Raw genomic sequence first — 25,961 nt, forward strand, 5'->3', positions numbered from 1 at the left:
TGCTGGAAAATCTCAACAGATCTGACAGCATCTGTGGAGAGAGAACAAAGCTGACGTTTTGAGACTGGATGTCTCTTCTCACAGATGCTATTAGACCTGCTGAGATTTTCTACCATTTTCTGTTTTTGTTTGATTCCAGTATCTGCAGTAATTTATTATTAAACTAATTGAGGTGCATAACTTATGTATTTTCAAACTGAAATAAGATGAGGACATGATAAAAAATAAATACTAAAATATACTGAAAGGTTGAGAATGAGGTCGTCAGGACGAAAGGATACTTGGTGGAATATAAACACCAGCACGACAAGGTGGGCCGAATGGCCTGTTTCTCAACTGCCTACAGTACAAGAAAATGGCAGTCTCAGAAAATATTCCCTTGTATAATATCAATTCAGATTTTAAAGGACATTTTTATAGTTTACTGAGGACTGGAAATTCCTATGCGATCTCAGCACTTCCTTGGCTGGATCCAGTATGTGCCTGGCGAGTCATGTGAAAAACAGGAATTCTCTTGGAGAAGGTTGCAATGCCCAGACTGACCAATAGTGTCGCCCCTGAGCAGGACAGCAACAACAGGGTTCAAAATTTCGTGTGAAAAACAGATGGAGGGAAACATATCAAGGCCTCTAATTGCTAAAACAGTTATGTTGAACCTTCAGTAGATCGAAATAAATTTAATGACGATCAGATTCTTATGGGTTTAATAGTTTGCAGGGCAGCTGCAGTACTGTTGATTTGCTATAGGTGGCGACGCTGAGCTGTCAGCATGTTATTTTTTGAAGCAAAGAAACTTGAGAGATAGAGCTCTGGTCAATATTTGTTTTGTTTTGAATCTTCCCACTTGATGTATCTCTTCTATAAATAAAACGGAACAACAAACAAGAAAGCTACTTCTTACCAATTAATCCAGGTTGGACACACTCCACTGTAACATACCTTGACAACAACAAATTGTATTTGTATAACATGATGAAGAGGACCCAAGGCACTTCACAAGAAGCATTGTGAGGTAAAATCTGTCACTGAATCACACAAGGAAATATTTGGATAGATAACTAAGAGCTTGGTCAAAGAGTTGGGTTTAGGGAGCATCTGAGAGGAAGTAAGAGTTTTAGGGCACAAGTGGTTAGCACTGCTGTCTCACAGCACCAGGGACCCGGGTTCAATACTAACCTTGGGTGACTGTATGGAGTTTGCACATTCTCTCTGTGTCTGTGTGGGTTTCCTCCGGGTGCTCCAGTTTCCTCCCACCGTCGAAAGATGTGTGGGTTAGGTGGATTGGCCATGTTAAATTGTCCCTTAGTGTCAGGGGAATTAGCAGTGTAAATACATAGGGCTATAGGGAGAGGCAGTGGATAGGATCATTGCCAATGCAGGCTTAATGGGCCAAATGACCTTCTTCTACACTATGGGGATTCTATGATTCTATACATATAGATAGGTGGAGAGATTTGTGGAGGAAATTCCAGTATTTAAGGTATAAGTATCTGAAGGGCACAGGTGACAGGCGAAGGAAATTGAGGATGCAGAAGAGCCCATAATTAGAATCAAAATGTCAAACACTTTGACAGTCTCTATAAAGAAAACCATTTTTTTCTTGCAACAAAGATATCTGTTGTCTAATGTCTTGGCTTCTAACAGAAGTTCAAAACAATTAGCCAAGCAGCTATCAAAGTGGAATGGGGCATTGCTAAAGAATTTAATATAATCTGTGAGCAGCGTGGTGGTACAGTGGTTAGCACTGCAGACTCACAGGCATTGGGGTTCAAATCCCAGCTTGGGCCACTTTCTGTGTGAAGTCTGCACATTCTTCTTGTGTCTGCATGAGTTTCCTCTGGATGCTCCGCTTGCCTCCCACAGTCCAAAAGACTTGCTGGTTAGGGGCATTGCCATGTTAAATTGCCCCTGAACAGGTGTTGGAGCGTTGCAACGAGGGGAATTTCACAGTAAACTTTAAAAAAAATCTCCCTCAGTGTACCTGAACAGGTGCCGGAGTGTGGCAACTAGAGGACTTCATTGTTGTATTGATGTAAGCCTACGAGTGACATTAATAAATAACGCGTTGCATTCACCAACGTCCAACTTCTCTTTTGACACCTGCTGACTGGGAAGCGAAGCCCGGTGTTGCAAAAGCAAAAGCTCTTTGATGGATTATAAGCAATTGCGTCGCCCCACATCCTGATGAAAGTTGGGAAACGCGTGTGCTATTGTGCACGTTGGAAGAACAAAAACAGGCAACTGAGATTGCAATAACAATGGCTAAAACCACCTCCCTGAGCCACATAATTATAGCAAAGGAGGATCACGATTCTATAGGGGGATGTTGCATTTTTTTGAAGGAACCTACACTGTAATTAGCCTAAGCGCCTTGGCTGGTGCTGAGGGAGGGTTGGAAATTTTGTCTGAAGTGTTGGTTGTTTGTGAAAATGCTTGTGGAGGTTAAGTCAAAACATGTGGAGTTGTGAGGTGGGGGGAACCATAAAGGTGCAGTTGTTTGGGTTCCAAAGGTGGATTGGGTTGCAGGGCACACTAAGTTCTGAGGTGATTTTTTAAAATGATCTCCATGGTTGTAAGGCATTCCCCCTTCCTTTGATTGGTGTCTCTGCTGTCGGCTGCTCAGGTCTGGTGCTGGGTCTCCCGCCCGGCGCTGCTGCCGCGCGAGTCAGTCGGAGTGCGGGAGACGCAGCCGGCTCCAGAGTGAGAGAGAGTCACATACACGTACAGAGCAAGCTCTCTGTGCAACAACACAATAACACTCCCTGCTTCCCTTTGCAAAGGAATACCAGCAGCGACCGGTAAGTTATTCTCCTATTTTCCCCCCCCCCAAAATGTGTGTGTGTGTGTGTTTTTTTGTTGCCAATCTCAAACTCCTTTGTCCTGTGCCTGATGTGTGCCCCCTCCCTCCCCAGTTAAAGGGAGGGTGTTCACACTATTCCTCAGATTCTCCCCACAAATGCATTTTTGCAGCAATTAAGAACCATCTTTGTCGTGCCTGTGTTGTTTTTAATCCCTCCATCTTTTTCCATTCACTATCCAACATACGGAACACGTCTGGGGAGAGACTGCAAAAAAAACCTTTCCAGAAAACAATTTATTTGATAGAGGGAGAAAAAAAAATCATGGTTTAATGGCGTGATTTGCAAGCGGCATGAGTATCGGGAGTGTGTTAAGTGATCATCATCAGTTTTTTTTTAAACAGCGTTAATGCCCAGGTCAGAACATTTCCACGCAGTGTTTATGTGGGAGAATATGATTCTTTGGAGAGCTTATGACGAGTGGTTTCCTGTGGGGTTGTCCTTAGGCCTCTGGGAGTCGACTGCCTTGTAGTTGGTAGAGATTCCGGTTATAATGAGCACAGATTCAGACAACTGTAGGTCCCCCGGTCCTTTCAAGCTACAGAACCGAGAGAAATTCAAAGAACTGCACTTACTGTTTATATCATTAGTTAAATTGGAATATTGGCGGGGGGTTGTTGGAACTGGTAAATTGCCATGTGAAAATGTATTAATGATTTTTCTCATTCCACGTTCTTGTTTTTTTAAGATTTCAATTCGTATGCCTTAGCATTAGGAGGTTCAGTCATTACGTAAAACGAATAGATGGTTGCGGGAATGGTTTTGTATGGTGGGTTTGTACCAGTTAGAGCTGAATGTGCATTTGGACGTGTGGTGTACACAGATCTCTGGAGAACTGGAAAACTTAATTTAGGTAGAATGGGGTGGGGTGGGGGTAACCAGCTTAAGTATAATGGCCAAGTCATGAGTGGTTTGTATAGAGCCTGCTTGTAACAAATTCCAGGAAAATTTATGACACATCACTGTACACCCATGAGTTGCGTGGGTAAATCTAACTTAAGAATTGCGTCAGATGTGTCTGCTAGTTTATTCATTATCTTTGAAAGGATGCTACTTTCTGCATGCCACACGTTATAGTGTAGCCCACCGAGTGGATTGCATTCCTGATCTCTAGTTGGTCGCTGATTCCTAAACATTTTGATCTGGGTAATTTAGACTGAGTTTCATAAAGCCACGTTATTTGCCAAGTTCTACTTCTACTATCTATTTGTTATTATTAAATTCCACTTGGGTGTGTGGAAGGTATTAAATTTGTGGCAATAGAACAAAAGCTATTTTGTTGCTTCTGAGCAGTGCCATTCTTCTGTTGTTGAAATGTAAGAGCCTGTAGTTTCTGCTGGAGTAACAAACATAATAGACTTATATGAACATAAGAAATATGAGCAGAAGTAGGCCATTCAGCCCCTCGAGTCTGCCCTACCATTCAGTAAGATCGTGGCTGATCAGTTTGTTTCAAATTCCACATTCATGTACCCCAAATAACCTTAGATTCTCATTAGGCAAGGGAATCAATCTCACTCTGCCTTAAAAGTATTCAATGACCCCACTTCTACTGTCTTCTGAAGCAGAGTTCCAAAGTCGCTCACCTTCTGCGAGAATAAAATCCTTGTGGTCTCTATCCTATAAGGTCTGCCCCTCATTTTAAAACAGTGCCCCCAGTTCTGGACTCCTCCACAACAGGAAACATCCTTTCCATGTCCACCTTCAAGACCATTCAGGATCTTGTATATTTCAGTCAAATCACCTCTCACTTTTCGAAACCCCAGTATAAACAAACCAGTCTGTCTAACCTTTCTTTGTAAGACAACCCTGCTCATTTCAGACACCAATCCAGTAAACCACCCCTGAACCAACTCAAATGTATTTGCATCCTTAAATTCAACCAAAAAGGTGCACACCATTTATGATGTGGTCTTATCAATCCCCTGTATAAACGAAACATCACATCCTTTTATGCTCAGTTCCCTTCATAATATAGGATAGCATTCCATTAAGCTTCTTCATTATATATTGTATCTGCATACTTATGTTTTGTGACTCATGCACCAGAACACCAAGATCACTCCGCACCTTTGATTTCTGGATTCATTCTCTATTTAAGTATTAGTCAATTAAATATTCTTCCTGCCAAGAGGAATAATTTCACATTTTCCCACATTGTACTCCATCTGCTGGATTTTTGTCCACTCATTCTACCTATGTGTATCTATCTGCAAACCCTGTTCTTCACAACACACTTTCCTACCTATCCTTGTGTCATCTATGATTATTGCCATCCTTTTATCACAAGCATCTAATATTTCTTTTGGTACACTTTGTCCTAAAGTGTGGTGGTTTCTGTTAGGGAGCGTGCAGACCCTGCTAGCGACTTCTTTTCCAACGATTTTTCTTCTCCACTGAAAATGATCTACATCCTGATCTCCTGAACCAAGGTCATACCTAACTATTGTGTAAATCCCATCCTTGATTCACAGTGCTACCCCTCCACCTTAACCTAGCTTTCTTGACTGTCATATACCCCTCAATATTCAGGATCCAGTTCTTGTCACCCTGCAGCCAGATCTCCACAATGGCTATCAGATCATACTTAATAGCTTCAATGTGGGCTATTGATTTGTTTATTTTCTTAGAAATGCTATACACGTTCGGATAGAGATTTAGTTTTGACTTTTGGTACCTTTTTAGTGTCTAATCTTGATTCCTTGTGCATTCTTGGGTCCTTTCACCCTGTACCTCCCTGCCATTGTTTGACCCTTATTTCCACTTAACTATTTTCCTCTTTGTTTCTATTCTATGATATACCACATCTTTCCACATTTCGCCCCTTGTGACCTCTATTATGTTTAAAATCCCCTCTATTTCTGTAGTTATGCGGGTTGCTAGAACACTGGTTACAGCATTGTTCAGCTGTAGACTCTTCCAATGGTATAGCTTCACTTTCCCTAGTGTTGGTAACAGTGCCTCACAAACTAGAACCCACTTCCCCCACACCAATCTTGGAGCCATGTATTCATCTCTCGAATTTCATTTATACTGTGCCAATCTGCAGGCAGCTTAGATAATCGTAGATATTGTAGTACAGAATGAAGCCATTTGAACCATTTGTGCCTGTTCTGGTGCTTTGAAATCAGGATGAGAACAGCCCAATCTTTTGTTTGTGAACCTTCACCCTCAAGTATTTCTTCAAATCCTTTAAAATTACTTATGGAATTGTTTTTTGCCACTTTTTTATGAAAAGGTTCCAGATCACAACAGAGACCAAAAAATACATGGAATAAGTTAGCATGTCTGGCAGCATCTGTAGAGAGAGGAACAGAGTTAATGTTTTTAATGCAAATGTCTCTTCTTCAGATTTATAGCATCCTGCAGCATTTTGCTTTTATTAAAACATGGAAGAAATTTGTTGAGCTAGCTAACCTATTTCAGTGTAACTGAAGTGATTAAGATGCTTTTCACTATTTCCCGCCCATGTAGATCTTGGCCAATATTAGTCGCTTACGTCTGGTGGCACTCTTCATGGAAGTTGAAAGGAAACTCAACAGTCTTAATCCCCCTGTATTATTCTTCTTTGTTCTCTTCCTTGAATGTTTTGATGTTGGCTAAGAAAATAGAAAACTTGCTCTGATACAGCTCTGTGATTAGCTGTTGAGGTGTCATGAGAGTGGCATGTGTCTCTTTTGGTGTTGAGTATTTTTTCCACTCATGGCAAGAAGATTCTGACCTTCAAGGGGCACGGTGACACAGTGGTTAGCGTCAGGAACCTGCGTTTGATTCCTGGCTTGGGTCCCTGTCTGTGAGGAGTCTGCACATTCTTCCCGTGTCTGTGGGTTTCATCTGGGTGCTCCCACAGTCCAAAAGATGTACTGGTTGGGTGCATTGGCCATGCTTAATTCTCTCTCCGTGTACTCGATCAGGTGCCAGACTCTAGCAACTAGGGGATTTTCACAGTAACTTCATTGCAGTGTTAATATAAGCCACTTGTGACACTAATAAATAAACTTTAAGTTAAACTTGCCACAATCTTGGCACTGGGAGACTGAATGACAAACACACCTGAAATGTTGCATTGCCAAGTACTTGTGATCTGTTGCTTCAAGGCCATCATGTAATGATGTAATGTTGTTGTGGCTGCCTGCATAAGGAGAAGGTGATGTATAAGTTGGAGAAGTAAATGTGCGACTACATGACTGTGCTAACCTCAGTGCAGTAAGTCTCACCTCACTCAAATGGGAAATGGTGCACAACCTGCTGTTACCTCACCACAATACAGAGTTAGAATAAGGACGTACTAGAATAACAAAACTGCTGCTTTTGTTTAATATGCTGTTGTTGTGTTGGTTTTCTTTGTTTTTTTTCATGTTCACGGATTACCCACTTGTTTTCTTTTCTGATCTTGCTGTTTCTGTCAAGTATCTATCATATGTTACCATATATTTTGCTCATTGTTAGTTGGGCATTGTGATAGCTTTTATAGAAGATGACAACAGAGTTGGGAGTTAGAATTCAGAAAATTGCTTCATATATTCACTTCATGACCAGAGCCTGCGATGAGGAACATTAGATACAGGAGTCAGCTATTCAATCCCTCGAGCCTGTTCTGCTATTAAATTAGATGATGATTGATCTGTATCTTAATTACATTTTTGTGGCTCAGTTCTATGCCCCTTAATATCCTTGGCCAACAAAAAAACTACTAATCTTAGTTCTTAAAATTTTAATTGTCTCCCAGCCTCAATGTCTTTATGGGAATAAGAGCATCTGACTTCTACTGCCCTTTTTCTGAAGGAAGTGTTTTCTGACATCATGCCTGGACTGCCTAGCTCTAGTTTGGTTATACCTCCGTGACCAGGACTTCCCTGCCAAAGAAGATAGTTTCTCCACAATATCTACCCAATCAAATCTTACAATCATCTCAATCACCCCCATTAAACCACTTCTTAATCTTCTATATTGCAAGGAGTATTAGACCTTCTGTGCAACCTGTCCTCACAATTCAACCCTTTTAGTCCCAGTATAATCTTGGTCAATCTGTGCTCCACCCCCACCAGTACAGGACAATACAGTATATCCTCCTTGAGATATGATACACAGAACTGAACAGAGTGCTGCTAACACTGTCCAATCAGAGCCTTATATAACTCTTGTATAACTTTGATCCCTTTGTATTCAAGCCCCTTGAGATAAAGGCCAATGATCCACTTTCCATTTTGAATTTTTTTTTGTCTATTTGTTTTTAATGATTGGATTCCTAGCTTCTCACCATTTAAAATGCTCTTGATTTATCTTTCTTAGGGTGGCCTCGTGCTTCTCCACACAAAATCCCATATGCCACAGTGTTACGCACTTATTAAAGAAATAAAGTCTTGCATTTATATGAAGCCTCCCATAATCTCAGGACCTTTCAAAGTGCTTTGCAGCCAATTATGTACTTTTGTAATGTAATCACAGTTCACAGGAGAATATTCATGCACTTTTACACTTATTTGTTAACTTAGTGTCATCAAACTTCTTTCATCCAAGTCATTAATGATCATAAAGATCTTGGGCCCCAGTACAGATTCCCTGGGAGACACTACAGATGCATTCCATTAATGGAAGTATATATTATGTCTCTCTCATCTGTGTCTTCTGCTGTCTAGCCCAGTGATTCCCAACCAGTATGCCACAGAGCACTGGTATGCCATGGCCATCGGCACTCCTGCACACACGCCCTTGCATCAAGCCACTGACGAGGCCGAATCATTCGTTTCAGTGGCAACCCAGCTCCTGCTATAGCTGCTTCTTGAGTGCTGTGTTTAAAATCCATTTTGTTGTCAACAGCTGCTCAATGCGAGTGCCTCCTCAGCATTTCAACAAGCCGTCCAGACCTTTTAACTTGAAAGGACAGTAGTACTCTCCACTGAAACCTATACCTGTTTTGGTGTTTGTATTTTCTGTTCAGAGGCTGTGTTAATTTCAGCTATTTTATGTGTGTTAGGCTTGGTACACTTCCGTAGGTAATTGTAAATCCATAGCTCCCCTCCGCTTAGAATCCTTCTGCTGTCCCACTAAAGATGTAGCTACTGATGTTGTGCTGGGCTTCCAGTTTGCTTTCTTTAACACCATCTGTATAGCCAGTCTGAGACTGATGGGCACCCTCTGCCAGATCTTGCCAGAAAGGAGACGTGGCCACTGCAAATTCAGCCAGTACCCAGAAACCTTCAGTATCCTCCAGGTCGAGAATCCTGCTGATTATCAGTATCTGACAATCAAGTGAAAAGGTGGAGCATGTTTGGACAGAGGTACTGTGCCCAGATTTTTTTAAATTCAATATTTCACTTCATAATACATCAATATGTCTCCATGCAGAAGTCGTTTTCATGCCAGGATATAATCGACAGCTCATATCCATAGTGAGTGGGACAGGACGTTTAAGCAAATATTCAGATGCAGTATGAACAATGACAGCTCCAGGTGCAGAGGTGTATAAGTGTGTGATGTTGGGGTTTTGTGGATTTGGGGAGGGGGGAGGTGGGGGGGGGGGGGTAGGAATACAGGATGGGATGAGTAATGATATTGAACCAAAACTATAATATGTACAATGATAACACAAAATTCCTGGCTACGTAAATATATCCCAATATGATACAAGGAATTATCCACCACTTCCACATTTGTCCATTCCACGCAATTTTAATTTATGGGTCTCATTAGCATTTGACAGGGCCATCTCCTGCTCAGAACTGTTTGGTGGGAATTTGATGTTGGCAGAGTACCCAGGGAACAGTCTCTGGAATAAAGTTACTGCTGGATGTTGGTGGCTGGTGTTGAACGTGAAAGATCCCAGGTTTCCAAATAAGGCTTGGGTGAGCATTCTTTCTCTTCCTGGCTCAGGTGGATCAATCAGACTATCTACATATGAATATTAATAATTGTTTCGTTGTACATAACTTGAGAGTTGCTGAAAAAGAGGTATGCTATCAAAGTTTTTCAGCATGCATTTTTTTTTGTTTTCTGGTTACCATTGATATATCTTCATATGTAATACCTATTAGCATTTTAACTTTTGTTACATTTCAATTTTAAACTTGTATTGCATCTCATAATTTCCTCTCTGACTTTTTTTTACATTTTCTTATGGCACTCATAATTTGTCATCTTTGTCTACTGAGAAGACTAATGCTAACTAATCATTTGGCAATCTGCCATTTCCTTATTTTCAGTTACACTGTCACCCATGTTGCCTCTAAGTCTGCCTCCACATTACCTCTAGGCCGGATTTTTTGATACTCCCTTCTATGGCAGGATTCTCAATGTGGGATGTGGCTGCTCAGCCAAAAGCCCACTAACTTCTGGCAGTGGGCGGGGCCAACAAAACCATGCCCTTAGTTGCCCTCTTTCTCTTGATATATTGATTACAATATTTATGTTAACTTTAGTATCAATGTTAGTCCTATTGTATTCTGCCTTTGCAGCACTTAACTACTTTCCCTGCATCACTTTGATACTCTATATCTCTATTAAAGTCCACAGGATCTGTACCATTCTTTGCATTTATGTAAACCTTTTCGTTTAGTTTCATACTATTATTCACCTACGATGAAACTTATTGATTGACACATGAAGCGCTCTTGTCCTTTTGGGATATGTACAGACTGGCACTTGCCATGAAAAATCGAATGGAAAACGTTAGTAAAGCAATGGTTAATGATGAAAGAAAGTCTTAGTGCAAAATCATAACGACAGGAGGTAAGCACTTTTTGGAAGGTTTTAAATGTAGTTCGAGCTGCTTGTGGCATTACTCACTGAAAGGACCCTAATCTTGTTCTAACCAGATTTCTGTTGTCTTGCACTAGTACATTCTTACTCTTTCCCTCCACCCATCCACTCTCTCTCTTCCATGTTCTGTTATCTATATCTCATTGCTCTTCCTTATTCTCTCACACCAATAAAACAAAACAGACCTGTTAACAGGATATACACATCAATTGGTGAAGTCAAAATGTAAGGCACAGAGCTCAACTTTGCTGAAAGACATTATTGATTTGGTTCAGTATCAATACTCCATGACACCATCCAGTGTCCCAGCTTTCCACTGTTTGTGTGTTCAGATACCCATCATCTTTTTCTTTTAACCATGTAATTGACATTAACAAGCCATAGTAATGTAATTGACAAGACATTGACCAACCTGATTGTTTTGTTAAGATTGACCCAACGTTTGTTTTTTCTTTGTTCAATGTTTGAAACATTCTTTGCCCTTTCCTTCTGCTTAGTTTCCCATTCTGCTTAATGTCTACCTTTCCTTATCGGAATATTTAGAGTTGTTTCTGGCCCATTATGAAGTTCTGTAATTAAGGTGTGTATTATTCAGAACAATAGTGAGGTGCAAGGTCTTTACTTAGGATAAACCTTGGAGAGTACAACATCGACTTAGTTGTCTAAAATAAATCTCAGCAGGCACAAAGTCTTTTCTGAGTTGGGGTTTCCTTTGTCTTTCATCTTTTATATTTATACACCACTACATGTTTATTTTATCTATTTCAGTAGTGAAGATTTTCATTCCTGTCATAGTACTAGTTCACCACGTGAATAAAACCAGAATGAGCTGTCAGCTTACTTTAACCCCAAAGGGGATCTCTTCCATTTCTATCAGTTCAAGCAAAAAATAGAAATTGCCAGAAAATCTTTTTAAAAAGCATGAATTAAACATTTCATTTCTAATAATTGTTCCCAAAGTGGATCCCATTTCATATTGAAGTCATTTATTTTCATATTCATGCTTCACAGACATGCAGTTGTGGATTCAATTCCAAGTGCAGAGATATGTGTTCTCTCTAGTTGACACTCCAGTACAGTGTTGTCCAACCATTTTACGTGAGGGGCCACATTTCAGTTTTTTTCTCAGTTAACGGAAGACCTGCTCAAGACCAACAAATTTTGGAAAGATAAAGTTTGGAACTACATTAAACACAAATAAAAAAAAAACAATGGCAAAGCATGAATTGGTAATTTTAAGAAAAGTAATTAATAAGAATGATCATTAAAAGTACTAAGCAGCAGAGCTAACCAATAAAATCTTTTTTTGTCTTTTTGCTTAAAGCAGCAGTTAGAGTGACAGTGCCCCAAGATGCTGAGTTCTTGCCATCCTGAGAGTTAGTGTGGAGCATAGCCCTGGCAAGTTGCACAGACCCACTGCCATTTTATGCTCAGTTAAATGTTGTCTGGCATCAGGTGGGTCTTCCACCCGCCCTTGGATGGAAGTCCTGTCTTGGAGGGCTGTTGGCTAATCAGATTTGCCGATGGCCCTCCAGGCACAGCACTGCAGTAGTCGGAAGATGTACTGCAGTGCCATGCCTGAGCCTAAATACTGCACTTCAGTAAGTAGCAGAGGTCCTGGAGGCAGGAAAAGGATGATCTAGCTGTCAGATGAAGGGTTGGGGGGGCGGGGGGTGGTTGGTAGGGCTGGAACTCCCAAGCCCCTGAAGGGAGGGTGCTCCAAATCTGAAGGGCATTCAGATTGAGGCACCTGTCCTCCATTTCCACTTGAGATTGAGGGTGAAGACTTTTCTGTCTAGCACCCTGATCCAGCTAGCACCTGCCATGGAAAGCCCACCTTAAGGACATGGGCAGCCTTTCCATATGAAGCCCTGCCCACCCCAAGATAAAATTATGTCATGCTTAGGATTGGCGGGATGCCAGAGGGAATACCAGCAATCAAGTTTATGTTCCCCCCATGCCTCAAACTGTCTGGGGTGGTGGAGAGTGTAAATTTATGGCCCACGTTGTCTTCCCATTGGAGGGAAGAGATACAAGGGCTGAACTAAGAAGGTTAGGTTTAACTGACCTTGATCTTGTGCTTTTCTCTGGTAGTGCATGCTCTGAGCTGGCCTCAGCATAAGTGGAAGTTGGAAATGTTGGCCCTCTGTGCACACGGCCAAATGCAGAGAGTGAAAATGCACTATGACCACTCACCTTGACACTGCTTCCTGCTCCTGCAATATCACAGATTGCTTCTTTTCTGAATTTGCTGCTAATTGGCTTCGTGAAAAAAATCCCACAGGACTGTTTTTCAAGAAGAGATTAGATATAGCTCTTGGAGCTAAAGGCATCAAGGGATATAGGGTGAAGGAGGGATCTGGATATTGAATTTGATGAACAACCATGATCAGAATGAATGGCGGAGCAGGTTTGAATGGCCTACTCCTGCTTCTAGTTTCTATGAATTCTCCCTGGTATCTTGAACAACATTTATCCCCAAAGCACCATCACTAAAACAGATTATATGGTTCTTCTCATATTGCTGTTTGTGGAGTTTTGCAATGTGACTGCACTTCAAAAGCATTTTGTTGGCTATAAAATGTTTGGGACATCCTGACATAATAAATGGCACTATATAAGTTCAAGATTTTCTTTTATACCATGGTAGTTTTGGGGCTATTGTAGGACTTCAGTGGAAGTTTAAAAATGCAAATTTCATGACTTTTTTGCCTTTGTGCAAGAAATTATAGCTTATGCCAATGAGATGAATGTGACCATGCACTTTGGTGCCTGGACAATTGGATACTTGAGTGGTTTCTGCTTGATTATGTGTGAGTTTATTATTGTCGCTTTTACTTGTATTCTGTGAACGTAAAAACTTGTGTACTCTGGTCTGAGACCGCAGTTTCTAAAGGAAATGTTTGTCAGCGAGTGGCAGGTATTTTATTTCTCCTCCCACATAACATGCTGTGGGGCAGCCATGCTACATATTTTTGATGCATCCCAGAGATTATCTGCATGCCTTTTCTATGAAAACAATAGGAGTTCCAAAAACTGGTTTACTATGTTAGAAATGGGTGGTCTTTTGCTGACTGGATTGTTCAATTCACTTAGATTGCCTGCTAAAGAGTGACTACTAATCCAGGAGGCAGTAGGGAAACTCTTTAATTACTGAACAATTGAGACAAACACGCAAGAGCAAATAGTCTTTTAAAAAAAAGCCATTTTTTTTGTGGAGTAGGAGTCCCAATTTCTTGAAATGTTTCTGGGGCTGTACAATTCCTAGTCAAGGAAATCAGTACTGACTCCTGAAGCTGAGTCAATGTTTCTTTAGAGTTGGCCTATGTCTCACATTATAATAATGATGATGCTTCAAAGTACTCGATTCACCTTCTCCACATCCAGGCATGATGATTCTTCAGAGAAGTTGCCCATTGATGAAACTAATTCTGCAAGAGGGAATAGTTTGAGGATGTGAATTTGACCGTCTGCACAATATTTGAAGCACTCTCGGGTAATTAGTGTATCTTGGCTCTTCCAGTGCCAGCAAGTGAGTGACATTATTTGTCAGATCAAGGCCCACATTAACACTGCAATGAAGTTACTATGAAGTTCCCCTAGTCGCCACAGTCCAGCACCTGTTTGGGTCAATGCATCTAACCAGCACATCTTTCGGAACGTGGGAGGGAACCGGAGTACCGGAGCAAACCCACACAGACATAAGGAGAACATGCAAACTCCACACAGGCAGTGACCCAAACAGGAATCAAACCCAGGTCCCTGGTCCTGTGAGGCAGCAGTGCTAACCACTGTACCACTGTGCTGCCCATTAATAACATCTTCAGCATTTACTGGTCAGCTGAAACAAAGAAATATTCCCACGGTGACGTATTAAGTGAGTGCATCACAGTGAATGAAGCTGAGGCATACAGAACAGGATAGTTCTGGGATGAGATATCTGGGCTACACTGATTCCACTGGTGGACAGAATGAATATTCAAGGTGGGAGATGGATGGGGTGTTAACCGACCAGCAGCTTTGTCCTGGGTCATGTTGACCTTATGGCTTTGCATAACCATCACTATCATTACCATCAAGTTAAAGGACTAATCCTGGTTGAATGAGAGGTGTTAGGGGAGCATGGCAGAAGAAGCATCAGACATACCTAAATATGAGATGTTAACTAGTAAAACTAGAACACAGGGCTCTATATATGCTAAACAGATCCAATGGATTCAATCAAGGCTCTGTACTCCTGTCATATCCAGTAATGAATTATGGTGGGCAGGAGGAGGAGGCTCAACAAACATCTCCAACCAAAGAGATTGGGGATCCCAATTGCAAAGGGCAAGGCTGAAGTGTTTGCACATCTTTAACCAAACGTGCTGAATGGGTGATCCATCTACCCATCTCGGCCTCTTGAGATCCCCAGCATCACAGATGCCAATCGTCAACCATTCAATTTGTTAAGCTAAGGGCTAAAGACTTTTGATACAAGGAAGGCAATAATCCCAGCACCACCCCAGCTGAAGTACTGATGATCTGTGCTTCAGAATTAGTTGCTCACCTAGCCAAATACAGCAACAACGCTGGCATCTACCCAACAATGTGGAAAATTGCCCAGATATGTACTGTCCAAAAAAGCAGGACCAACTCTATCTGGCCAATTTGAATTCCTCCAACAGCTGTGTTGGGATATGAAATCATTTCTCTGGATTGTTGATCTGGATTGCTATCGCTACTTATGTGCCTGATAAATTAATAAATGGCTCCTTGAGTTGGCATCTTAGAGGGCTGCTAGCTCCTTTGTGAGCATAAAGAAAGAAAAATGCTTGCATTTCTATCTTGCCTTTGTCAAACTTACAACAACCTAAAGTGCTTCATAGCCAGTGAAGTGTTTTTGAAAGTGTAGCCAGTATTGTAATATTAGAAACACGTCAGCCAATTCAAGCACAGCAAGGTCCCACAAACAGCAGTAAGATAAATGAAGAGATGGTCTGTTTCCATTGGTTTTAGTTGAGGGATAAATATTGGTCACAGCACCAGGAAGCACATCCTTTGCTGTTATTTGAAATAGTAGGATTTGATGTTCACCTGAGGGGGGCAATCATCAGAGTTAGGCATCTTTTGAGAGATTAACAAGGAAGCCACCCATTCAGGAGAAGGAGATACTATTCAGAGAAGTAAGGGATTAGAAAATGATAAGTCATTCATTATTGGATCCTTTATTGTCAGTGGGGTGGTGCTTTTATGATGTTGTAGCTTATATCTTCTGTCTCTTGGAGTATTTTCCTTGATATCTAAATATGGGTCGGTACCCTTGAAATATTAGTTTTTCCAGCTGCTTTCAAAATAGTGTCAGCACGTCAAATATGTGAATGAGAAAAAAAAGTTCCTAGCCTTTATCAGTTAAAAGTGCATTCCATTTGGATTACTGTTTATAGATTATTCATACTTTTAAATCCAAGGCTCTTCAAAAAGACAAATGCTGGATAAATGCTAAGCTTCAGATGCTCAGGTTGGAATGTTGCAATTACAAAATGTTGGGTTTGAAATTACCACAGATGGCTTTAAATGAAAGAGGCGTTGTGTTATGGAAACAGTTGTTTTTCACTTGTCACTGCTGTGTCCTTCTCCCACACTCTGTACGCTGCAACAGGCACGTCAGGAGCTGTGGTGAAGTTCTGGGATTCGCATTAACTAGAAATTTTAAGTAATAGAAGTCTAACACACACAAGTCTTTTCCTTTTCCCAGGAAATCTTTATTTTACTGGAATGTTAGATTGTGTTTATTTATAGACATGACCTTATTTTCTACATTGCTGCATGGTTTCCTACATTACATAAGTCACAACGCTCCAAGAGCACTTGATGAGCTGTGATGCACATTGACTGCTTAGCTTGCTTCCCCTATTGCTCTCCGCCTTGTTCATCCTGCCCAGCCTGGCTTGCCACCTGCCCGTCTTCCCGGATGGATGCCCCTCGCTCGCTGCCATGCCCCCATCCCCTATGCCTGTCCCTTTCTCTCTCTCTTTCTCTCTGTCCTGTCTCCCCCTCTCTCTTTCGTCCTTGGCTCTTACCCCAGCATGCTTCCCACTACTTCAACTGAAACCCATAACTGGCGGCAAGCGAACTGTCAAACCTATCACTGTATCAGTCTGTGTAGCTGCAAGATATGTAAAGCAGTGGCCATGCCAACTGAACCATCCAAGGATCTCCAAGGTATCAAACCGATGTGTTGGATTCACTGGCAACAAACCTGAAACGACAAAAGACATGATTTTTTTTTGACGAAAATGTTTATCTGAACTAATTCTAAAGGTAATTGAAAAGATTTTGACCAAATATTTATGTTCTTGATATAATTGCAGTCATACATCCCCTGTAAATGAGAAAGACCTAAGAATTTACCTCTCATTAAGTCATAAGTGAGCTAAATTGGTTTGTTGCGCTGTTTGCCTATTTGTTTAGATACGAGACTGATAAATAAAGTCTTGCATTTATATAACATCTTTCAAAATGTTTGGATGTTTGAGTTTGAAAGCAGTTAAATTTTTGAAGTTTAGTCACTGTTGCAGTATCAGAAATGTTTACACTGCAAACTCCCACAAACAGGAGGGTAATAATAGTGACCAGGTAATCTGCTGCAGGGATGTTGCTCTTGAAGAGAACAGTGTCAGTCCTTCTGAACAAAGCTCAAATCTGTTGGATAACTGTGAAGGCTGAGAGTCCAGCCCTCTGAGCCCCCTTAATTGCCTCACTCATAATCACACCCCTGTCCCTGACCACTGGCCAAATTAGATGATGTTATCCTAAGAGGTTTGATTGAATCCTGATGCAAAGAATTAAGTTAGCTTTTCTCCTCCCTGATGCATCGCAGTGTCTGTAGCTCAGCTTCCAGCTTAATGAAAGTAAAGTGTATTTATTAGCCACAAGTAAGCTTACATTAACACTGCAATGAAGTTACTGTAGAAATCCCCTTGTTGCTACACTCCAGTGCCTGTTCAGGTACACTGAGGGAGAATTTAGCATGGCCAATGCATCTAATGTGCCTTTGACTCGGAGTCAAAGCTACTTGAAAATCAAGCGCTTCGTGCCGATGTGTCCGCCCTGGATCACACTAGCATCCAGGAATTCCTGCATGCTGCAGCTGTGACACACCACCTCCCCTGCCGTCCTTAATGTTTATGAATTAGCTATTTCATTATTTTTATTAGTATATTTTACTTTTGGTTTTATATATTTTACTAACGTTACTACCAGTTGCTAGAACCTTTTGAATAAAATAAGGCATAGTCACTTACGAGATACTCACCAAATAGCAAACTAACTTTTGTAACAGAGTAAGACCACTTCCTGAAGACTTTGAACATTATAAAGCAAAATAGCACTTCTTTCCCTTCCTTTCCCAAATCACTCAATACACTATTCTAAGTCACATTTCTTACAGTGACCTGCAAGCCTGATCTAAATCACCTTTTTCTCTTGATACATTGAATTCCCACTTTGAACCAAATTCCCAAATATAGTCACTCTGGCTGGAATTCTCCAGCATTCACATCCCACTGCTGCAGTAAGCGAGGAAGGAAAATTTGACTCTCAGCCAAATCTCTGTTCACTGTAGAAGGACCAGAGAATCCTGCTGGTGTGAATGGCTGGAGAATCCTGGCCTGTATTTCACTCAGGCCGAAGTCTTCGCTCACTGACCCTGCACTTTTTTATGCCACGAGCCTCTGTTTAATGTCTTGTTTGAAAGACGGCATCTCTGCTAATGCAGCCCCCATGCAGCACTGCATAGGATTAGCAAAGATTTGTGTTGTGAGATTTGAAGCCACAATCCTCTGACTCAACAGTTGAGAGTGTAACCGGCTGAGATGCAGCTGACATGCTCAATGTTGGGAATGTTAGTTCCTTATTAAAATGCCCATGATACGCAGTGCACTTGCTATGTGTTGCAGTCCCTTTGTGCACTTCACAAGGGGTAGAAGTCTTATATGCCACCTGCAATGTGCTTCTGCCTTGTTGGCTAACAGGAAAGAACTTCAGTGGAGGCTTGAAGTTTGCTTCACGTTTGCTGATGAGACTTAAAAGCAGGGGAAGAATTCAGTGTTTCTTCTTCATTATTGGAGAGCAAGTATCATTTGAGAGAACGGACAACACTTTGATGTTATGCCTCTATCTTGCTTGTCTCAACAAGAGGAGTCATGGGGCAGCCATGATAGACTATGAATCTAGGCTAGCGCTAAATGTAAAAAAGGATAGTAAGAGTTTTTATAAATATATAAAAAGGAGGAGGCTGGCTACGGTGAATGTTGGACCCTTAGTGGATGAGAGGGGGGATTTAGTGGTGGGGGATGAGGAAATGGCTGAGGCCTTGAATAACTTTTTTGCTTCGGTCTTCACTGAGGAGGACGTGAATAGTTTGCCGGGTGTTAACGATGGAAAGATGGTAGGAGTGGAGGGCCTGAATGAGATCATTGCTGCTAGAGAGGCAGTGCTCGACAGACTGGAGGGGACTGATGGTGGACAAGTCCCCAGGACCAGATGGAATGCATCCAAGGGTTCTGAAGGAAATGGCAGAGGTGATAGTGGATGCCTTGGTGATTATTTCCCAAACCTCACTGGATTCTGGGGAAGTGCCGGAGGATTGGAAAACGGCTAATGTTACGCAGCTGTTTAAAAAGGGTAGCAGGCAAAAGGCAGGGAATTATAGGCTGGTTAGTTTAACGTCTGTTGTAGGAAAAATGCTTGAATCCATAATCAAAGAGGAAATAGCGAGGCATCTTGAGAAGAATTGTTTAATAGAGCAGACGCAGCATGGATTCGTTAAGGGGAAGTCGTGTCTGACAAACTTATTAGAATTCTATGAGGATGTGTCTAGTCCGGTGGATAGAGGGGAACCGGTGGATGTGGTGTTTCTCGATTTTCAGAAGGCGTTTGATAAGGTGCCACACAAAAGGTTGTTACAGAAGGTTAGGGGGCATGGAGTTGGGGGTAAGGTGTTAGCGTGGATAGGAGATTGGCTGTCAAATAGGAGGCAGAGAGTGGGTGTCAATGGGTGCTATTCGGATTGGCGGTTGGTGACTAGTGGAGTGCCCCAGGGATCGGTGCTGGGGTCTCAGCTATTTACCATTTATATAGATGATCTGGAGGAGGGAGCTGAGTGTAAGGTGTCGAAATTTGCCGATGACACAAAGATGAGTGGTACAGCAAATTGTGCGGAGGGTGTGGAAAGTCTGCAGAGGGATCTAGATAGGCTGAGTGAGTGGGCGAGGACCTGGCAGATGGAATACAATGTTGGCAAGTGTGAGGTTATCCACTTTGGTAGGAATAATAGTAGGAAGGACTACTACTTACAGGGCGAAAAGCTGCAGCATGCTACGGTGCAGAGGGACCTGGGGGTCCTTGTGCATGAGTCGCAAAAACCCAGCCGACAGGTGCAGCAGGTGGTCAGGAAGGCAAATGGGATGCTGGCCTTCTTAGCAAGGGGGATTGAATATAAAAGTAAGGAGGCCTTGCTGCAACTGTACAGGGCACTGGTGAGGCCACAGCTGGAGTACTGTGTGCAGTTTTGGTCGCCGCCCTTGCGCAAGGATATTTTGGCCTTGGAGGGAGTGCAGAGGAGGTTCACTAGGCTGATACTGGAGTTGAGGGGGTTGAGCTATGAGGAGAGGCTGAATAGACTGGGCTTGTACTCGTTAGAGTTTAGAAGGATGAGGGGGGATCTCATTGAGACGTATAAGACGATGAAAGGGATGGATACGGTAGAGGTGGAGAGGTTCTTCCCGCTCAGAAAGGACAGCAGGACTAGAGGGCACAGCCTCAAGATAAGGGGGGGGGGGCGCAGTTTGGAACAGAGTTGAGGAGGAACTTCTTCACTCAAAGGGTGGTGAATCTCTGGAATTCTCTGCCCGTTGAAGTGGTGGAGGCTACCTCGCTAAATATATTTAAGACGCGGGTAGATAGGTTTTTGGTAGGCAAGGGGATTAAGGGTTATGGAGAGAAAGCGGGAAAGTGGAACTGATCCACTTCAGTTCAGCCATGATGTTACTGAATGGTGGGGCAGGCTCGAAGGGCTAGATGGCCTACTCCTGCTCCTATTTCTTATGTTCTTATTTTTGACAAAGTGTATTATTTAACCTCTCATTCACAATTTATCGTTATTGGTTTTGTGCAGCTTAGACAGCCAATTTTTTTCTTTAAATCTCATGCTGACTGTAAGAAGCATTTAAAAATCCAATAAAAAAAGTCAGATTGTATTTCCAGAATATACAATGGAATAGTTCAATTAGTTAAACATCTGCATCTAAACCAAGTAGCCACTGCTTTCATATTCAGAACTGCCTGTCATTGTCAGAAAAGGGAGCTGACCTGTTGAGGATCACGCAAGGTCTGAGTGAAATAGCAGGCATCTGTTAAAAAGATATCCATGTAAATTGCACCTTCCTGCTGTGTTTTGACCAACTTTTAATGTTGTCTTAATAATGGAGATGACAATTTTAGAAGATTGTCAGGTATTACAATTTAGTGAGTCATGGAGTTTCTGGAAGTATTCACTTCCATTACTTATTGCAAAGCCACTAAAGAATGCCCAAATTTCTTGCATGTCCCAAAAAAGCACCAAGTATGACTAACCACTGTAATAGTTGGAAATGGAGTTATTTCTGATATGATCTACTGTTTTGGTTGTTGCCTACAAGTCAACAATTTCCTGTTATAGGGCCTCAGTCATATTATGTTTGATGTTGTCTCCTCCTGGTTCTTTATGACATAACACATCTTACCTAATATCTGATTAACTCATTTCCCTTTGACTGTTTGCATGCAGGTTTTGGCTTCTGTTTTTAATCTAAACCCATCATGTCTGTCCCCTTTTTGCCCTCCTTGAGCTGTTCTTTCCTCTTCTTGTCCCTTAGTCAAGCCACCATTAATTCCTACCCCTATCTCTCACCCAGATGTTGAATAACTATCTTAATTCTCAGCTCATTACATCTGGTTTCTTACTTTCCTATCTGTGATTCTGTTGTGTAAGCCCATGGACGATCTCTGTGTTTAAATCTCTCAGCATTCTTGATTGCGTCCATTGAGATATCTGTTGTGGTCTCCTTACAGGCAGCAACTGTGAGCTGTTCCATCTGCCACATTGTGTTCTGCTACTTTGATTTTATCTTGCCAACCACTTTTTTGTCCATTTAGCTGACTCACCACTGTCACCTCCCCATTCTGTGTTTCTGTGTTTAAAAAGTCCATGTCCTTGCAACTGCCATTGACTTTGGTGTTGGCAATTATAATAAACATCCTGGCTTTGATTGAAACTTGACTGTAGGGTATTGGGCACTTGACTTAACCAGAAATCTCCTCAGAACTATTGAAGTCGAGGTTTCTACATTATAAATCCCAGCATCTAGATTACTCATCCAATATGTATCTTGTTTCCTCTGCTTGGATATTGTCCCCCTGCTTTTCAACTCTGCCGTAATCACTTCCTTCCTCTCCAACATCCCTCCCTTGGACTCTTTGTATTTGAACTGTCGATATCTCCAATATCTCATCCCTCTCCAAAGCTCTTTTTCTAATTGTTCCCTCCCAGTTTTGGACCCATATTCCCCCCCCAACTCCATATTTGAACAGCTATTCAGGTCACTCTTGACACAGCACTCCTCTGTATTCAGAGTCACAAGTGATCTCCAACTCTGACTGTGCTTCAACATCTGCCTTTGTTGACCTCTGAGAAGTTTCGGAGATATTGGAGCCATAACTTTGTCCTCCAAATCCTCAGAGATATTCTCAATAATCTGCAGTTGCAGTGCTGCCATTAGGAATTTATCGAGCAGTCACTCTTGGTGTAAATGAGTGCATCTTGTGGTGGATATAGCAGGTCTTGCTGTTTATGACTTATTCACAGTGTGTGTGCCTATTTGCGTTGTTACTTTTGTTTATTCAGTGCAGCAGCTGTTAGTTGGGTCCATGTTTTTCCCTTTCTGACTGGGGACAACTTCATAAAAAGGCACAGGCTACTCAAATTGAACGATTACTCTTTTCACCCAGCGTCAAGCCTATCCTTGCTGTTCTTTCAATGTACTGTTTTCTGACAAAAAGGATTCTACAGTAAGTTCATCCAAAGTCACTTAGAACTATCTTTCAATTCACATTTGTTTTGAGGAGAAAACACTCTTCTGAAGTATTTAAGCAGTTCAATTTGTAGATTTTGTACAAAATGCTCTTACTAATCAATGAGTAAGTTGCAACAATGAGGTGACCATGTCTGCATTTGAATTACTGAGATGGAAGAAAGGCAGATTTCTAAATCTGGGTGTCCGGGGTAGATTTTGCTCAGTGGTTTATTTTGTGGTAAATTGTTTCCCATGTTGATTTATTTTGTGTTGCACACGTGCTTTTAGAAAAAAGTTTATAGAACAGGTGATGGGAACAGATACAGTAGTATCTTTCAAAAGGAAGTTTGATTAGTACTTAAAATCATGATTGGTGCAACACAGGAGGCCATTCAGCCCTATGTACATCTGCCAGCTCTTGCCACACAATTAATCCCACTTCCTTGCCTTGTTGTTATTTCCTCCTCTCTGTCTCTCCTCTCCCCGCCTAGCCCCACCATAGCTATATAAATATTTTCCTTTTAAGTGTTTATCTAGTTCCCTTTTGAATGTTGCTATTGAATCATTGACATCAGGCAGTGCATTCCAGGCAGCACTTGCTGTAAACAAAGGGTTTTATGTTGATTCTGGTTCTTTTGCCAGTCATGTTAAATTTGTACCCTTTGATGATTGAACTTCTGCCACTGGAAACTGTTTTTTCCTTGTGTACTGCTATAAAAGCCCTTCATAATTTTGAACACCTCTGTCAAATCTCTAATCTATGCATTCTCGGTGCTGCTCGTAGGGACATAGGTAGGACATGCTGTTTGGGAGGTGACATGAAACTCTAAACATCACATAAAGATCTGGCAGAGTGACCAGATTCAGAAGGACTTTATTATCATTGGCCTTTGAACATGGAAGGAGAAATGCTTGTTCTGTCTATGAGAAAAGATTTCAAATTCGTTCATAGCAAACAACTCCCAATTTTTCCAGTCTCTGTTACAAAACTCCCTCATTCCTGGCACCATTCAAGTGCATCTTTATCTACCATTGATGAGGCCTTTAATTGTCAGCCAATGTTATTAAAGATTATGGAACCAAGGCTGGTAGGTAGAGTTGATTTATAGATCAGCCATGATTTAAATTTAAAGGTGTGACAGGCTTGAGGAGCTGAATAGCCTACTCCAATTCCTGTGTTCTAGGGAAGGTATAATTTGCCTCAGTGCGTGAGAGTCAAAAGTAGAATATTGGCTGGAGTTGAACTGATTATGGAGCTCTGCTGGAAGGGCATGATTATGCGAACCCTGAAATATTACAATATCAACAATTTGAAAGCACTTAAATGGTTGTAAAAATACGTTGTGAAAGGTGTTATACAAATGTAAGTTTATAGATTGCAACAAAAAAATGGCTTGAGAGATGCTCTTGTCTCTTTTTCTTTTTGCTTCTTCCTGTCATCCCACCTACGTCTCCTGAAGATACAAAATCTTTGCTGGACCATAGTTCTCTATGCATCAGTTGACTTTTGCTACCTCCCCCACCCCTCTTAGTTGATCATTCTTTATACACAATTCCAGTGAATGATGTTATGTTATTCAACTGTGGGGAAGACAATATAGCCAAGCTCGATGTGCCGACCTAAGTATGTAAATCTTGAGTCAGGACGATGAATGAGCCTTTTTTTTAAGCTTGCCACCTCCTATGTTCAGCCTTGTAGAAGGACATTCCTGACTGGGCTGGTAATTGTAGTTTTAATTCCTCTGTGCAAAACCACATGTTGCTGAGACTGGTAGTTTTGAGCTGCTTGTAAGGACGTGTTCTCTGCAGTGGCTTTCAGGGTGGCCCTACTAGAATATGCTAACTCTGCTTCCAGTGTTTCTACCCCTTCATCTGAGAAGAAAGTGCAATGATGGCACAATTCCAAAAGGGATACAGAAGCAGTAAGACCTGCGTTCAAGTACACAAATATTTGAAGGTGGCGTGGCAAGGCGAGAGGGCTATTTTCAAAAAAAAATGCAGGATCTTTGCTTTTATAAACAGAGACACAGCACCAAAGCAAGGGAATTTATGCTAGATAACAAATCATTAGCTGGGCAATTCTGAGCACCTCAGTTTAGGAAAGATGCCAAGGCATCCTTAGAGAGGGTATAGGGGAGATTCACCAGAGTGATGCCAGAGATTGGGGCGGGGAGGGGTGTGCTTATTGTACTATATGTGGAGACCAAGGAAACTGGGTTATTTTCCTAAGAATTGAAACTGTTACTGGAAGTTTTAACAGTGGTGTTTAAAATGGTGGCAAGCTTTGATAAAGTAAATAAGGCAAATCTGTTTCTGGAGGATTAGTAAACAGAGGACACAAATTTAAGATAATTGGCAAAAGAACCAGATAGCTGATGAGAATTTGTTTAAGCAACAAGTTGTTAAAATTTGAAATTTGAAGGCTATTGGAAACAAATTCGGTAGAAACTAATGGGACTAATTGGATAGTATGCTCAAGGAGCTGGCAGTGGTTCAGGGGTGCTGAATGGCCTTCTGTGTTGTATGATTCTATCAGACAAATATCTGTCATTGAATAATGCTCTTAATAAAGTAAAACAGAGGATGCATATTTTAGTGTTATTTAAAGGGCTAGGTTTTGTTGACCTAAACAATTCGGATTGTATTGAAGTTTCTTGTCATGCCAGCCAGCGATAGTTCAAACTTATAATAAGTTGTCTTGCGAGTGCCAGCCGTGCTTTCCACATAATGAGTAAAGGGGCACTTAGTACTTGGAAACATATGAATTAGGAGCAGAAGTAGGCCATTTGGCCCCTCAAACTCACTGCACCATTCAATAAGATCATGACTGATTTGCTTGTGCTTTGAATTTCACATTTCCATCCACCTCCCGATAACTAAGGGAATCAGTCTACCTCTGCCTTAAAAATATTCAAATACCCCATCTTGAGAAAGAATCTAATCAACCTCCTCTGAAATGCCTCCAACAATTTACAACCTTCCTTAAATGAGGACACCAAAACTGAACCCAGTATTCTAGATGTGGTCTCACCAATGCCCGATATGCTGGAAGTACAACATCCTTAGCCTGCTGCAATCCCCTAGTTACCCCCAATGCAAACTGGAAGAACAACACCTCATCTTCCAATTAGGCATATTACAGTCTTCTGGATTCAATATTGGGTTCAACAATTTTAGGTTGTGAACTTTTCTCTCCATCTTTTTTTTATTTTTATTATTTCTTTGGTTTGTCCCAATACTACCTCCATCC

General features: G+C 41.5%; 1 protein-coding gene across 2 annotated transcripts in view; it reads left to right on the forward strand.

Moving 5' to 3' along the window:
* The first annotated feature begins 2,396 nt into the window (after positions 1-2,396).
* Positions 2,397-25,961, forward strand: part of LOC145347944 (uncharacterized protein C1orf21-like) — a 206,739-nt gene continuing 183,174 nt past the window's right edge. The window contains exon 1 of one of the 2 annotated variants that reach the window (XM_080195932.1): positions 2,397-2,798. The gene's annotated coding sequence lies outside the window, so the exon portion shown is untranslated. Of the gene's footprint in view, positions 2,799-3,414; positions 3,435-25,961 lie in introns of those variants that run through there. The other variant, XM_080195934.1, reaches the window with a different exon arrangement.

The sequence above is a fragment of the Carcharhinus amblyrhynchos genome, chromosome 9, assembly GCF_965287045.1.
Source record: "Carcharhinus amblyrhynchos chromosome 9, sCarAmb.v2.hapA, whole genome shotgun sequence".
Classification (NCBI taxonomy): domain Eukaryota; kingdom Metazoa; phylum Chordata; class Chondrichthyes; order Carcharhiniformes; family Carcharhinidae; genus Carcharhinus; species Carcharhinus amblyrhynchos.